Source organism: Aphelocoma coerulescens, assembly GCF_041296385.1.
Source record: "Aphelocoma coerulescens isolate FSJ_1873_10779 chromosome Z unlocalized genomic scaffold, UR_Acoe_1.0 ChrZ_unloc_scaf_1, whole genome shotgun sequence".
Classification (NCBI taxonomy): domain Eukaryota; kingdom Metazoa; phylum Chordata; class Aves; order Passeriformes; family Corvidae; genus Aphelocoma; species Aphelocoma coerulescens.
The window spans coordinates 3765419-3780639 of NW_027184086.1; the positions used below are offsets into that span (position 1 = coordinate 3765419).

Sequence of the window (15221 nt, forward strand, 5' to 3'; positions counted from 1 at the left end):
ATTTAAAAAAAAAAAAGGTTTGTATTTGTCAGAAGTTATGATCTTGAATCTGTGATGTTTGTTTATCTCTTGGTTTTTTTTCCTTTTATTACAGGATGAAGTACATGAGAGGGATAGGTTCAGCGACTTCTTGCTAATAAAACTGAGAGATGTGCTGCAAAACCAGAATAATTTAAAACTAATTCTTTCTAGTGCTGCTCTAGATGCAAATCTTTTTATTAGGTATTTTGGAAGCTGCCCAGTAATACACAGTAAGTACTTCTCTTAACTCTTAAATCTCAGTATACCTGCCCCCGACTCACAGATTTTAGTGAACTGTAGCAAACTACTCTGAGTAAAGGCACATGGTGAATACACTGAGAATTACAGCAGTGCCTGTTCTTTGGGTATTCAGGTCTCTTGTTTCTTAACTCTTTGCGCCTACTTCAGAGGGAAGTGTTTTTATCGCTGGGAGTTCTGTAAATGCAGGAATGTCCTGGCCCTCTCCACGTTTAATTCAAGTAGGGAAGGGTTATTGAAATGCTGTCTCCATGCTGGTACAGGACTTAGGAGCTACATTAGTGTGATGCATATTAATACATTGCAGCAGATTCTAATTCTTCAGATCTCACAAAGGTTGTTACTGGTTACTGGATAAATTGCAGATAACTGTACCTGTTCAGTTGAGAAATAGAGGAGGCCTAGGCAGGTTTGGTTTCATGCTTCAATCCCATGATTCTTTGTTTGAAAGGAAATTAGTAGCCGTTCCTCTGGGTAAATACTCAGAAAAGACATCCAGTTTCTGTTAGTTTATGGTCAGACTCGGTTACCTGCAGTTAGATGACTTTCAGATGCAAAGAAAAGTTCCCATTATTGCTGCTTTAGTTTCATTTGACTGATCTTTAGGAGAGGCAAATACAGAATGTGTGGGAGATGGGGGGTTTGTGTGGGCTTGTTTTGTTTTTCCCACCCTCCTGGCTCGCAGGTTTTTCTGCATGGGTGACCTCCTCTGGCAGCTTGCAGTCCTCTTCCTTTTTCAACAATGATGTCCAAGTTTATTGTGTTTTGAACAGTAGCTTTTAAGATAAATGCTTTATTTGACAATCAGGTAGACTCTCTGCATGTCAGCCGGTTTTTTTAAAAATCTCAACAGTTCTAGGAAATGGGTGGAATCAGTTACTGGTTTGTTTTAGCAAATGTTCGTGAGGAGGAAACCTCATTGGTTTTTTTACAGATAGAAGTGTTTCTTTCTAGTTCCCAGTTCTGAACTTCTGCCTAGTAAAATAAGGCTTGCAACGTGTTTGAGACAGGAATCTGGAAATTACACGTGATTTCATGGTCTCTGAATTTTTTTTGCAAGGGAGAGCCTCAGTTGTGATTGTTGTGTGGCTTTCCAGTTTACTCTTCTTGCAGCTCCCTGTTCTTTTAGATGAGTATATTTGTTTTGGAAATTCTGATGAGAGTCGCTCCAGTTTACCACAGTGGTTATGCTGGTTGTGTAGCAGGCCAGTAGCAATTGGAAAGATTTTTTTTCCTTTTTTGTTTTTGAGCATGTAAGAATTAAAAGAAGCGGCTTTAGACTTCTGTCTGTTAATGTAATGAAAAAGGTTTGCTTCTCCTTCAGCAATATGGCTGACAAAATCCTGACCACAGAAACCAACATTTTGTAGTTGTGGATTGCTGTAGTACACAGAGTTCGTGATGGGTGGTGGAAGACTTCCTCTATGACAGCTTCTCAAAGTATGTGAACTGTAGATGGTTCTTTCTGAAGGAAAATCCTAAGTGATCTAAAGTCATCTTAAGGGACCAGAAATCAAAATGTCGAGACTTGAATTCTTCATGCGAAAAGCATCCTTTAATGTTCACAGATAAGGTCTAGAAAAGAGTCATGTAGAAAAAGAAGTAAGGATAAATTATTAGGAGGTAAAGAGCACTGGGATGTCTCATCTGTCCAGAAGTATTCAGTAAAGAAAGCCCAGCTTTGCTGAATCAGTTGAGGACGCTGAGAAAAGTCTATCTCCTCACATCCTTCTCATGAAAGAAAGTAGTTCAACACAAAGATGTACTGTCTCCTTGTGGAGTCCTGCACAAAGCTGTATTAATTGCTTGTTAAATAATTGTGCTTTTACTCCAGGTGGCAGGCTTACGTGGTGAGTTCTTGTTTGTAACCCTAAACAAAAATGGCTGTTTTCTTCTTCTCATTTTAAAAAATTGCAGCTAACAACTCTGAATCTTACGAACATCTCTTGCTATAACAGCTGATATAATTGAAGAGGTTAATGAGAAACAAGATAGCATTTGACTTTGGAAATGTTTTGTTTTGTATAATTTTAAGAAAAATGAACTCCAGTGAAGATAATTTTTTTTAAAAAATAATGCTCTAAGTGAAGCTGGGGAATATCCCGTCTTTTATGGAATTTTTGTACTTTCAGTCCAAGGAAGACCTTTTGAAGTTAAAGAGATGTTTCTGGAGGACATTTTGTGAAGCACTGGGTATACAAACAAAGGGATGGTAAAGTACACAAAAGAGAAGCAGCAAGGTTGGTGACCTAGTTAATCGTAAGGGTTGGCAATGAGAAGCATTGTTTGGTTGAACAAGCCATTAACAGGATGATTTTCTGTTAAAGTTCCAAAGTCAGGAGATGAAATGAGACGTGATTAGATGACAGCAAGTGTCTTTAAGCTCTCAGCATTTGCATTATTGAAATGTAATGTTCATGGAAGTTCATGCAATTAAAGAAGAAAATTCACTTTGATTCAGTGGTTGCATTCTTTTTACTTTCAGTTGATAAATGTCTTATTTTTTCTAATTATTATGGTGTAGAATTACATATAATTGGGGGCTCTGCCCACATGAAAGCTATAGGAGCAGAGGATGCTCTGTCCTCTGTACCTTTGGGTGCAAATTCAAGTGCAGCTGTTAAAGGAGGCAGGATTTTGTACATCTTGCACAAAATGTACAAGTTGTTCCTATTAGTAGCATTTTTCACTGCATTCTTCAGACGTGGATGTATTTTTTAATAAGTATTCACACTCTTGAACTAAGTATAATTGGTTTTCAGTTGATTAAGTAGCTATTACTCCAGCAGTTTTTCTGGCAACTGAAAGTAATGATCCTAATGATCATTTAAAGAAAATTTAAAAAACAGGCAAACCCCAAGCTATAACATACAGTCCTAACTGGATGTTTATGCCAGTGCTCAGCTCTGATCCCTGTGGATAGAAAAGTTCATTTAAGACACTGGTGTCTTCTACTGTTTCTTCCACTTGCATACGAAAATAAGTTATTATGTGCAGGGGCTGTATCACTTGTCTCCAGAATTCCACTTCTGGAGAAAGATCTGGGCTGAGATTGTGTAGAAGGTAATTCCTTAGGAAGCTCCTTTGGCTGCAGTAATTTGGAATAATGGAGGCTTAGGGGGTTAAACACCAAAATGGTGGGGTTTACCTTGTTCTCACAGCACTCGTTTGCAGTGGTGCCCTTTGGGTACCCTTAAACGCGTCATTTATGTTGGACTGCAGCAGCATTCTAGATTAAATAAAGCTGACTAGGTAAAACTTTGAGCTGCTGTAATTATTTTTTAATAGAAAACAATGGATAGTAAAGATGACTCTAAAAATTTCTTGGGAAATACTTTGCATTCTAGAAGAGAAACAGAAAACCACTCTTGCTGAGTGGTGTTCAGCTCAAGAAAACACCAACAGACTGGCATGTCGGAGACAAAAATCAGTTCCAAGGGCAAATGAAGAGTACAGTCTGCTGGATGATGGTGGTGACGCAGTATTTAATCAACTGGTAAGTTTTTCCTTTTGTTGCAAGAGAAGTTTCTATTTGTGTTCCGTTACCAGCCGTTTAAAGTGTGTTATCTGGGGTGCTGTTGACTCTCCGGGTGTTAACGCGTTCTAAGGGTCGCTTTACTGGGACGAGCTGCTCTGGCTGACGTGGGCGTTTCGGTTACGCTGGTTGTACACAGCTTTTCCTCAGATCAAATGGCTCGACTGCCGTTGTGTGAGTACTTGCATAGGACACAGTCAGTGCTTTAACTGATGCCTGAGTGGTGGATTTCTGATTGCTGCTGGGAAAACTAACTGTTCACATTCTTTGTGGGTAATGGGGGAGAATAAAGACACCTCTTGGAAGAGATTCATCTTTCAGTATTGTTTTTCCTCATCAGACTGAAAAAGATGTGAATTTCCTTGAGCCGTGGATAGTAAAAGAAATGGATTCCTGTCTGTCTGACATCTGGTTGCATAAAGATATTGATTCCTTTGCTCAGGTGTTCCATCTAATTTTAACTGAAAATGTCAGTGGTAAGTTTTGTATGTTATTACATAATAAAAAAGCAACCACAAATTTATTTAAATTTCTATGGCTACTTTCATCTTCAGATTCAAATGTTGTTACTTTTGCATTCTGATGCCTACTGAAAAAATGAATAGGGCTAGCAGAATTAATGAGTTGTTTAGTTCATTGTTGTTGTTTCGAAGTCTTGGCAGAAGCGTACTTCTGAAACAATGTGGAATTCCCATGAACTGACTGCAGAGATGAGTGAGGAAACAAATTCTCTTTGGGCTGGGATTTGAAGACAATATTTGTAGAATATTTTGAAAAAAAAAATAACATTTCTATTGGGTTTGCTGATTTTTTTTTACTTCTCAGTTGATTATAGGCACAGTGAGACCGGCGCGACTGCTCTGATGATTTCTTCAGGGAGAGGCTTTTTGAGTCAAGTAGAACAGCTGATCAGTATGGGAGCAAGTATCCACTGCAAATCATCCAATGGCTGGTAAAAAACAAACAGAGAAACCAAAAGATAGATTTATTTGTCAATATAGGAGAGAGAAAGAAAATTGTATAACATCTGAATTAATTTGCTAACTTACCAGACTGCTGTAAGAACTATAGATTTTGGTAGCCTAAACCGTTTCTTAACTTCTGTTGAAGCACATTGTTTTCTGTAAATTCTACCTGGAATTCTTAATTACACGGTCTTGATTATGGGCTATAAGCTTGGTTTCAGTATGTCTTATTTAAGACACTGGTTAGTGGAAAAACTGTAATCTGCTGAATTCCACCAGAATGTTTGGTGATTCTTATTTTCATGGAGTTACCTGCGTAAGAAGATCTTTGTGTTATGTTTCTAAATATGCTGTAGCATGTAAAAATATTTGTGAATCTGTAAAGACTCAAGTTTTGTGGTCATGAAGTGTGTCTTCATAGAAACAGGAAGTACAGTAAGTAATTGTAGTATGGAAGGCTAAGAATTAGGATTCCAGGGCTCTGATATTTGGTACCAACACTTGAAAAACTTGGGAAGGAATGCAGTTTAAAGGTAAACCAGTGAACTGCATTGTGAGGAGGACAACTTCTGAAAGGCGTGAAATAGTCCAGTATTTTCCCACATTTTGATGAAAAACGCCTGGGGTGTGACTTTTTGGGATGACTTAAAGGGTACTGCAAACAGGCAGGTCTGATCTCTGCACACTGGTGTGGGCTTCTTAAAGGAATGGCACACTGTTCCTCGTTCCACATTTCCTTGTGCGTGTTTGTGTTGTACTCCTGTGTAAAACTGACACTCTTGTGTGGTCAGGAGCGGAGTTACCTGAGAATCGGGTCGCTGTTAACACGTGTCCATGCACTTCAGAATGGGAAGTTGCAGATCCAGCAATAACAGCATTGCTAGCAATACAGAAATGGACACCAAAGTGTGGTGTCAGCTGTCTCCTCGCATGATGTGCTATTCATACTCGTCTTTTGAAGTGGAAAATCTGGTAAGAATACTTGTGCCACTCTTTCAGGACGGCTGTGGACTGGGCTAGGCGCTTCAGACAGACGGAGGTTGTTGATCTGTTGGAATCCTACAGGTAAGCTGTAACTGCTTTGCAGAAGGAGTTGTGGTGAAAGGAAATTTGAGGCTTGTGTTCTTTTAATCAGAACAGGTTTTAGCTTTTTGTGCTTTAAAATCTGGGCTAAATAGCAGTACCTTTTTTTTGAGAACAGGAATATTTCAAAAACAAAGAACAAAAGCATTTGTAGTCAGTGTCATGTTGTTTAGGTTAGCACAACTTGCTGATTCTATACTATGAACCATTTTGTCTTCACATGCTTATTTTGGAAACAAATCTGTCACGTGTTTTTATCTGTGTGTTGTTGATACACAATAGACATAGTAAAGAAACTTTTGTCGAAGTAACGTGTACACTAGGCCGTTCAAGAATGCTTCTTTGATGAACTTACAGCTATCAGAGTTGAGGTAGTGTTTTGTAAAGGTTACATTATTATAATTTCTCTTAGTGTAGTTTCTGCTAGTGGGAAATTTTTGGAAAATATGTATCTTTTAAATATTTTTCCTTGAACTGATAAACGAGAAAGGTCTTCAGACTTTCATTCACTTACGGTTGTGTCTCAATGAAGTTTAAGAAAACGAAAGTTAACACTAAAAATTGAAGCTGCATGCTTTGTTGGGTTAACATTTAAGTCAGTGAGCAGTACTAGTGCTGTGATTCTCTTCTGTGACACTTAAAATTTAAAATTCAAGACCGGTGGTCACGTTGGTCTTGATCTAAGTTTGAGTTGATGGCTGAATGCAAACCTGAAGGGAACAGCCTTCTGCGTATTTTTTTATTACAGTGCTTCATTCGGATTTGGAAATCTGGATGAAAGTTCCCTGGTCCAAAAAAGTGGTAGTGACCTTAGTGCAGAGGACAGAGAGCTACTGACAGCTTATCATCACAGCTTTGATGATGAAAAAGTGGATCTGGATCTGATCATGCACTTACTCCACAGCATCTGTCATAGCTGTGATGCGGGTAGGTAAATACCCACGCTCCCAGTGAATTGTTGTGGATTCAGCTTCTGATGAATCCTGCTCTTTCTTCGGAAATCCCCAGGAGTTAAAACCTTCCGAGGGCTGGGCTACGTGGCGCTGACGTGTGTTTGAATTTTCTGTTTAACTCTGCAAACCCACTTCCTTTTTTAGGAGCCATTTTAATATTTCTTCCTGGATATGATGAGATAGTGAGCCTGAGGGACCGCATTCTTTTTGATGACAAGAGATTTGCTGATAATGCTCCCAGGTAAAACCTTTAGTTTCTGTGGCTTTCCATTGCTTCTTTAGAGGATCCTTAAAACGTGCTTTTTGTCTTGCATTAGATACCAAGTTTTCATGCTTCATTCGAGTGTGCAGACTTTGGATCAGAAAAAAGTGCTTGAAACTCCACCTTCTGGCGTCCGCAAAATTGCAAGTATCAGAGGACTTGGTCAGATGCGACAGTGATCTACTTTGCCTTTGCTTTTACAGTTACTACAGTTTTGTTGTTTGGTTGTTTTTTTCATTGCAGATTCTTTCTACGAATATTGCAGAAACCAGCGTAACAGTCAGTGATGTTGTATTTGTCATTGACTCAGGCAAGGTGAAAGAGGTACGGCTGCCTTACATTGTCTTTGGGAAGTGAACTTCCTGGTGCCATTCTAAAACACACGGTGCATAAATTTTGGAGAACTTTTCCTTTTAACTTAGCAGTAGGCTGAGAGCTAGTGCCTGTCAGGCAACAGACCTCACTGAGAAGTTTCAACATCCATTTGCTTTATGACAAACACTGTAAATAGCTAGCTGTCTAAAAGCCCTGTAAAAACTAACGTAGGTTGAGGTGTTGATGTATCTTTTTTTTTTTTTTTGTAATTTAGTATTTCTGTTTGATTTTTAAAACAAGTCCTCCGTTTAGACCACCACCTTCCTGAGTCTTGGAGGACACTGGGAGTTCCTTTTGTCCTACTATTGTATCAAGTCCAAAAAGTACCCATTAAGCTTTTAAGCACTTTTTTGGGTGTGTTGCATGCCTATTCCTAAGTTACTTGTTCAAGAAAAGTGAGATAACATAACGAGGCAGTTTAAGATCTAGTGTATGGCTTTGAAAATGGAGTTGGATTTCGTAGGAGATACAGACACCAAATTTCTGAAGTTCTTATAATACAATTTCTTTTGGTAATTTTACATCAAATCTAGGAAAATAAGGAGGTAATTTCCAAGTGAGATAAAGAGGGAAACTTTATTTGGTATAATAATGTATTTTTGCTTGCTTTGTGATATCTCAGAACGCAGACCTGACGTATCTTTCACTGACTTGCAATTACCTGTTGACTAGAAAAAGTTTCATTTCGAAAACTGTGTAGCACAAAGATACTGCAGAGGAGGTACCATCATAAATTCACCTGGAACTGAGAAGATATCTTTGTGCCAGAAGCTGCTGTATATGTTACTATGTCATACTTTTTAGAGAACTTCTGTTAGTAATCTAAATAACTAGTAACTTTTATTTCATGTGCCCTATTCAGTCTTGGGCTTATGTTCCTTTCTTTGTTTTTATAGAAGTCTTTTGATGCACTGAGCCGTGTTGCAGTGCTAAAAATGGGGTGGATTTCAAAAGCCAGTGCTATCCAGAGAAAAGGCAGGTAATAAATGCCTCATAATGGTTCTTATTTTGCAGATCTCCACCGTCCTGTGTGTTAAGAATGAAGCACACAACATAATAACTGTTTCTAGCCTAGTCCAGTGTCGTGTTGGACAATGGCCAGCACTCATTCTCTGCAGATGAGTAGGGGTCAGCATGTATTTCCTTGGAATCATTTCCCAAGAAATGATTGTAGAAAAGTGATGCTCAGGCATTTCCCAAAGGTCTAGGTTGTTTTCCCCCCCATTAGTTTGTTCTCCTTCCTCTTTCTCCCACGTAGCACCAGCAGTCACAGTTTTCACGCCTTGTCTTTGGGCAGAGGACTGCCTATTTGACTTTCTCCAAACTATCCATGACTTAACAGGCCATGATCGTATTCTTCCCAACACTGTGGGTGAGGGCTTGGAAGTTTTGTAGCAACAAATGCCTGTTTCATCAATTCTGTTGGCATTAAGCTTCAAGTATTTGTGTGTGGATGTGAGAATTTGCTGTCTCTGTCCCTTCAGTCACAAGTTATTTAATCTTTATTCTACCTTTTACTCCAAGGGTTACTTCTGTTTGGGGGATGTGCAGGGAAGAAACGAAGTTTGCAGCTTAGATTCCTTACAGCAAAGGATGATTGAGATTTGGACTGGTCTTAGGTTAGCAAAAAACCCACAGACTTTACATAGATAAGCCTTGTTTTTGTTTCTCCAGATTTCTCAGTGTTGGGTTAAAATTACAGTAGAAAATTTCCATGCCATCAAAAATAATCCACGCTTGGAAAACTCGCACCCTGTGTGTGACTTACCCTTAGCAACACCTTCTTCACAGAACTGCTTCTGCTTTTCCATTCTAAGTTTCTGTGTCTGTTTGTTGGCTTTTGGTTGGTTGGTTTTGTTTTTAGAAAAAAATCCTAATTTTCACAACTTCCCATACTTTATTTTCAAGGGCTGGGCGCTGTCAGCCTGGAGTCTGTTTTCGTCTCTTCAGCAGGCTCCGATTGCAGAATATGTTGGAATTTCAGTCTCCAGAACTTCTAAGAATGCCACTTCAGGTGCATGTTCAGTTTGAAATTGTAACTTTAAAAAATTTAATGTCGTCAAACCATACTATTAATTGCAAAAAATCGTGTGTTTGGGGTTTGTTTCCAAGTCTTAGTAACCTTTTTTCTTCTGCCTTTGAACTTGCAGGAGATTTGTTTATACACAAAGCTTCTGGCTCCAATTAATTGTCCAGTTGTGGACTTTCTTATGAAAGCTCCTGATCCTCCGCCTGCTGTAACTGTCAGAAACGCTGTGCACATGCTTAAGGTCAGGAAAGGAGTAGGTTTAGGTGGGAATTTCATTTGATTCCATATTTGTGGTGTAGCAGCCTATCTTACTGGCTTCTGTTTGTACTGAAGCTGTTTTTAATTACTTCAGGATCTTTTGAATTTTTGTTTCTTGTCTGTTTTCGTTTTGTGTGGGGGGATGTGTTTTTCCGTGTCGGGGAAGAGAGTGGTTCAAAGTCGTCTCTGTTAATAGTTGGACTTGCTGCTTTAGTGTTTGGGAACAAGTCTAGTTAATGCCCAGTATTCACATCCGTTCTGCTTTCGCTGTAAACTGATTTTGTCCACTGTCCCTGTCCCCCTCTCCTTTGTTTGTTTGTTTATAAACAGACCATAGATGCCATGGACCCTTGGGAAGATCTCACTGAGCTTGGTTACCACCTCACTGAATTACCTGTAGAGCCACACCTGGGTAAAATGGTGTTGTATGCTGTTGTGCTGAAGTGCCTGGATCCTGTTCTGACCATTGCCTGTGCTCTTGCCTGCCAAGACCCTTTTGTGCTGCCCACGCTGGCCTCCCAAAAGCGTGCAGCCATGCTGTGCAGGAAGCGTTTTGCTGCAGGGACGTTCAGTGACCACATGGCCCTGCTCAGGGCTTTCCAGGTAGGATTTCATTTCAGAGAGTACTCATCACAGGAGGTCACCCATCAAGGCAACTTGGATGTAGAGTGGTGGACTGTGATTAAGGCCTTGGAGAAGATGTTATTTTTGCCTAGTGGCTTTCCTGTGTATTGGACTCATAAATGTGTGAGGGAACACTTTTTGTGGTATGTTTTGTTGATGTTTCCAAACCTTGTAAGATTGTGAGCGTTCCCACCATGTGCCAACAGTGTGGCTCTTTACATCCTACTACACTGATAACTTCAAATCATGATCTTAATGTAACGATCTTTATGGAATGAATCATTTTAACTTGACGTAATGATCACTGGAGTGAACAGGTAAAGAGAATCTAATTCTTGAACAGGAAAAAAATCTAGTTTGATGCATTTACTTCCAGAGTGGGTTTTGCCTTCATTTTATTGACGTGAATGTAATTTTTTTAAAATGCTTTTTTTAGTTTTAGCTAGTCAAACTGATAGGCAAATGTAAAAAACGTTTTCAGGTGTGGCAGAAGGCGCGCGGTGATGGCTGGGAGAGAGCCTTCTGTGAAAAGAACTTCCTGTCCCAAGCCACGATGGAAATCATCGTAGGAATGAGAACACAGCTGCTCGGCCAGCTTAGAGCCTCGGGTAAACAGCTTGGAAGAAATTCTAACCTCGTTTTAAAGTCCAGCCTATAGAAATTGTAGCAGAAATAATGTTCACTGGTGTCGTTTTTCTTACTTAATTTGAATCAGACCTCCAGGTACGCGTTGATGCAGGGTATGGTGTAGATGAGGAAGTGTGGCTGATCTAACCGAAGGCATGCTCATCTCCACATGGCACTGCATTTCAGTGTCGAGATGAATTTCTTTGGATCATTATATTTTAGTAAATTATTCCCATGGGAAATGTCTTTGTATTGTAGAAAATAATTGTATTCTGTGTTAGTCTGCAACCCCCTATCGGGAGGGATTTCAGTGTAATGGTTTCTTCTTGATGCTGTTAAGGTTGGCAGTGGTGAAAGATGCAACAGATTAGTAGTTTATTTCACCTTTGTTTTCAAATTCCTTTTGAGAGCCAAACACAAGCTAACATGGCACCGTTTTGTCCTGTTCTTCTGACAGGTTTTGTGAGAGCCAGAGGAGGAGCTGATATTAGAGATGTTAATACTAACTCTGAGAACTGGGCTGTAATTAAAGCTGCCTTAGTGGCCGGGATGTATCCCAATCTTGTGCACGTAGACAGAGAAAGCCTGGTGTTGACTGAACCAAAGGAGAAGAAAGTGCGATTTCATCCTACCTCTGTTCTTGGTCAATCTCAGTATAAAAAGGTAAAATCACTTTGAATTTATAGTTCACCAGATAGAGCACTAGAATCTATCAGGTGTTTTAGAAACGTCTTTTCCTAGTTGTCAGTACTTTAAAAGCAGCAAGGGCATGAAACACTGCAGCTTTAGAAAATCCTTTTCCTACCGGTTGGTAGAATTGGAGTTGGTTCATTTTTCCATTGTTTCAATTAGTCCTTTCTCTAGATGGAACAAGGCAAAATGACAAAAAACCACCCCTAGTTGTAAAATTGTTGTAAAGATATAATGATCCCTGCTCTTAAAAGCAAGAAGTTCTGCTCTGAAACTTTTCTTCTTTAACATCTCTTTTTAAAGCAAAGTATTTTGTTTCATGGTGGTAGGATAATTTGTGCATCGGGTTGAATTCTCTCCTGCTTTTTTATTTGCATGTATATTTTTATTAATTTTTATTTTTATATATGTATGTATTATATACGTATATAATTAGAGACGTATTTCTTCCTAAAGATACAGAATCACAGAACGGTTTGGGTTGGAAGGGACCTTAAAGCTTATCTCATTCCAACCCCCTGCCATGGGCAGGGACACCTTCCACTAGTCCAGGTTGCTCAGAGCCCCTCGCAGCCTGGCCTTGAACACTGCCAGGTTGAGGCATCCACAATGTCTCTGGATGAAATAAGAAAGATGTTAAAATGTACGTTAACTACAGGTAGAGGGTATAATAGCCCAGTCTGACCTGCTCTTGCCCAGGTTCCCCCAGCAAATGGACAAGCTGCAGCCATCCAGGCCCTCCCTACAGACTGGCTTATCTATGACGAAATGACCAGAGCTCGCAAGACAGCAAACATCAGGTGCTGCTCTGCTGTGACGCCTGTCACTGTGTCCCTCTTCTGTGGGCCAGCCAGACTGCCAAGTAACGCCTTGCAGGCATCCTCAGCCTTCCGAGGTACACTGGAGTGTGGATTTGGAATGTTTCCATTGGCACACACCAGTGTGTGATGTGCAAAGCTGCTTTTTCAATCATATGTAATGCAGATATTGGCGACTTCTGAAATAACAGAAGTGGAATGATTCTTGTAGCTATTCAGGAATAGTTTGTAGGTTCTGTAACAAATGTCTCAGTTTTGGGATTCCTTACAGATTCATATCCATAACTGACACAGTCCTGGGGTCTCAGAAGCTACAGTGCAGTTTGTAAGGAGAGAATGCAGCCACAATGTCTAATGGTAATACTAGTACTGAGGAGTGTAGCATGTGTGTTCTTTTTCTCCAGACTGCTTTATTTGATACTTCAGACCGGATTATTCAAACTGGATAATTTAGAAACAATCAGGATGGCAAACAAGACATACTGCTTCTAGCTGACACATGCATTTTCAAGATATTTTCCACTGATAATTTCTAATGTCAATTAGCTGTGCTATTAACTAGAAGTAATGGAGAATATATAGAAGTTTCCTTTTTTTTCTTATTTAAATGGAGTGTTGTAGGAATGGAAGCAAAAATACCTGCTGCTAGTTCTCATAGGTTGAATCAAACTAAAAGTCCAACTTATTTGTGAAGCTTTTCTGTCTTGCTTTTAAACTGTTGACCTTAGAATAGCGTTCATGCTGATTGAATTGCACTCTAGGAAATAAGGATTCCTAATGAATAGCCATACGTATCTGTAATTGGTTTTTTTCTTACTAGGTCTTTATCTAGTAATCTAGTAAAAAAATCTGCTGTTTTACTTGGAAATAGAGCCACGTGTGGTTTTACAAACAGCTTCAGGCAACGGCTGGAGAGTGGCTCGTGAATACTGGTGAAGGTACATGAGCTGAGTCAGACCACGTCAGTACAGGTTTTTACACAGTAGGATCTTCAGCAGGATTTGGCTACTTGATTGCTCCTATCTGGAGCAAAGACTTTGCAGTGTATTTGCAGAAAAGAAGAAGTAGTTTTACAACAGTTTACATTGTAAAGTCAATTTTAGAAGGAAAAATATTTATTGCTGGTAATACGGTAGTGTTCAGGTTTTTGTATATAAGTAGAAATAATACAGAAATGCTAATGCACCTTTTATCTTCAATTCAGGGGGAGGGGTATCTAATGATAGCAGTGACAGTGAGATGGAGGACAAGACAACTGCTAATCAGGCACTACTGAAGCTGGATGAATGGCTTCATCTCAAACTGGACCCTGAAGTACGTAAGAAATCACTCCTGTGTTTGCTTCATGTAGAAGGGTTATAAAGAGATGTAAAAAGGTTTTTGTAACATTTGAGTAGCCAGGAATTTTCTCTAAGAATGTCATGGTCCACTGGGGTCTGTCAAACTAAGTACTCTGTGATTTAACCCATTTTTCGTGAGCTCGTCAAGAGTTAAAGGGCTTCAGTCCCCTTTGGCCCAGAGCTGTCACGTGAATTCACGTGTTCAACGTGCAAGTCGCAAGGTTTCGTAACCTACCACCCATGCCTTTCATATCTTGTACCTATGAGCAGAAAGTCAAAAAATAATTGGTCACCTAATCCAACAGTGAGAGTGCTCATCCCTCTTCCTCCATCATGGCGTGGGTGTCCTGTCTCTCGCCTGAGGGAGCAGGAAAGCCTCAGCAGTCCAGATGCTGCTGTTGGATCTGCTTCAGAAACTTTCTGGGCAATATGATGTTTTATGTGTCTGAGCTTGGCAGTTTTGTCTGTTTCCACAAGTGAGCACATTCTGAAGAGACTGCCAGACAAAAGATAAGGGCTGCAGGGGACAGCAGGCTGCAGGTGACACTGGCTGCATAATGGCCCTTCTGCTCTTTCTGGCCTCCTGTCCTGCCTTTGTGGTGCTCCATCAGGCCACAGCATGAGCTGGGATAGCCAAAATCTGAACAGGAGCTGAGAGAACAGTCACATTGGCATATTGTGTTTTTCTTTCTCTGAGAGCATAACCAAAATCGGATTGAAAATGGAGCACTTGATGCTGAAATTGCTAAAGAAAGTTGCTATCAGATTTTGGAAGGAGAAATAAAAACCTCTTTGAAACAGAAGGCTTTAGGTCATTGAAGAGCTGTGGCTGTGGTAGGAGGTAGTTTATGGATCACGAAACACTGGAACTTACCAGCTCTAATAATAATGCTCTCTGTCCTAGACATGTCCAGAAGAGTGATTTTTTAAATTTTTTTTCAATGGAAGCATTTCTGATAACATGGGAATTAGACTCTAGTCTTCTGAATTTAGTCATTGCATTTGAGCAGAAGTCTGTGTAAGAAAAATGTCACTTAGAGCTCTTTTCCCTCAGGTATGACTGAAGAGTGCATGAGTACAGATGGATTTGATAGGAAGGGCATAAAGCATGAAAAAAGTGGGTTTCCTAGACAGATAAAAAGGAAAAAAAAATCTGTGGATTTACAATACAATGTTAAGTTTAGTACAGAGCTAAAGGAAATGCTCCAAAAATGACCTTGCGCCCAAGGAAAAGAAAGTAAATGAACATCTTACTTTAAGTAAGAGTTATTCCCCCTCCCCAAGACCTTGGTCTTGCCTTTCAGTTTGGACCTTGTTCTCACTGGAAGGCGAGGTGCTGCCTGATAGGAAAGAGCAGGGTACTCTCACCTGCCTGATGGAATC

General features: G+C 39.8%; 1 pseudogene; it reads left to right on the top strand.

Annotated features, from left to right (window-relative positions):
• The window catches only part of LOC138103954 (3'-5' RNA helicase YTHDC2-like), a 29112-nt pseudogene that overhangs the window by 7827 nt on the left and 6064 nt on the right, over positions 1-15221 (top strand).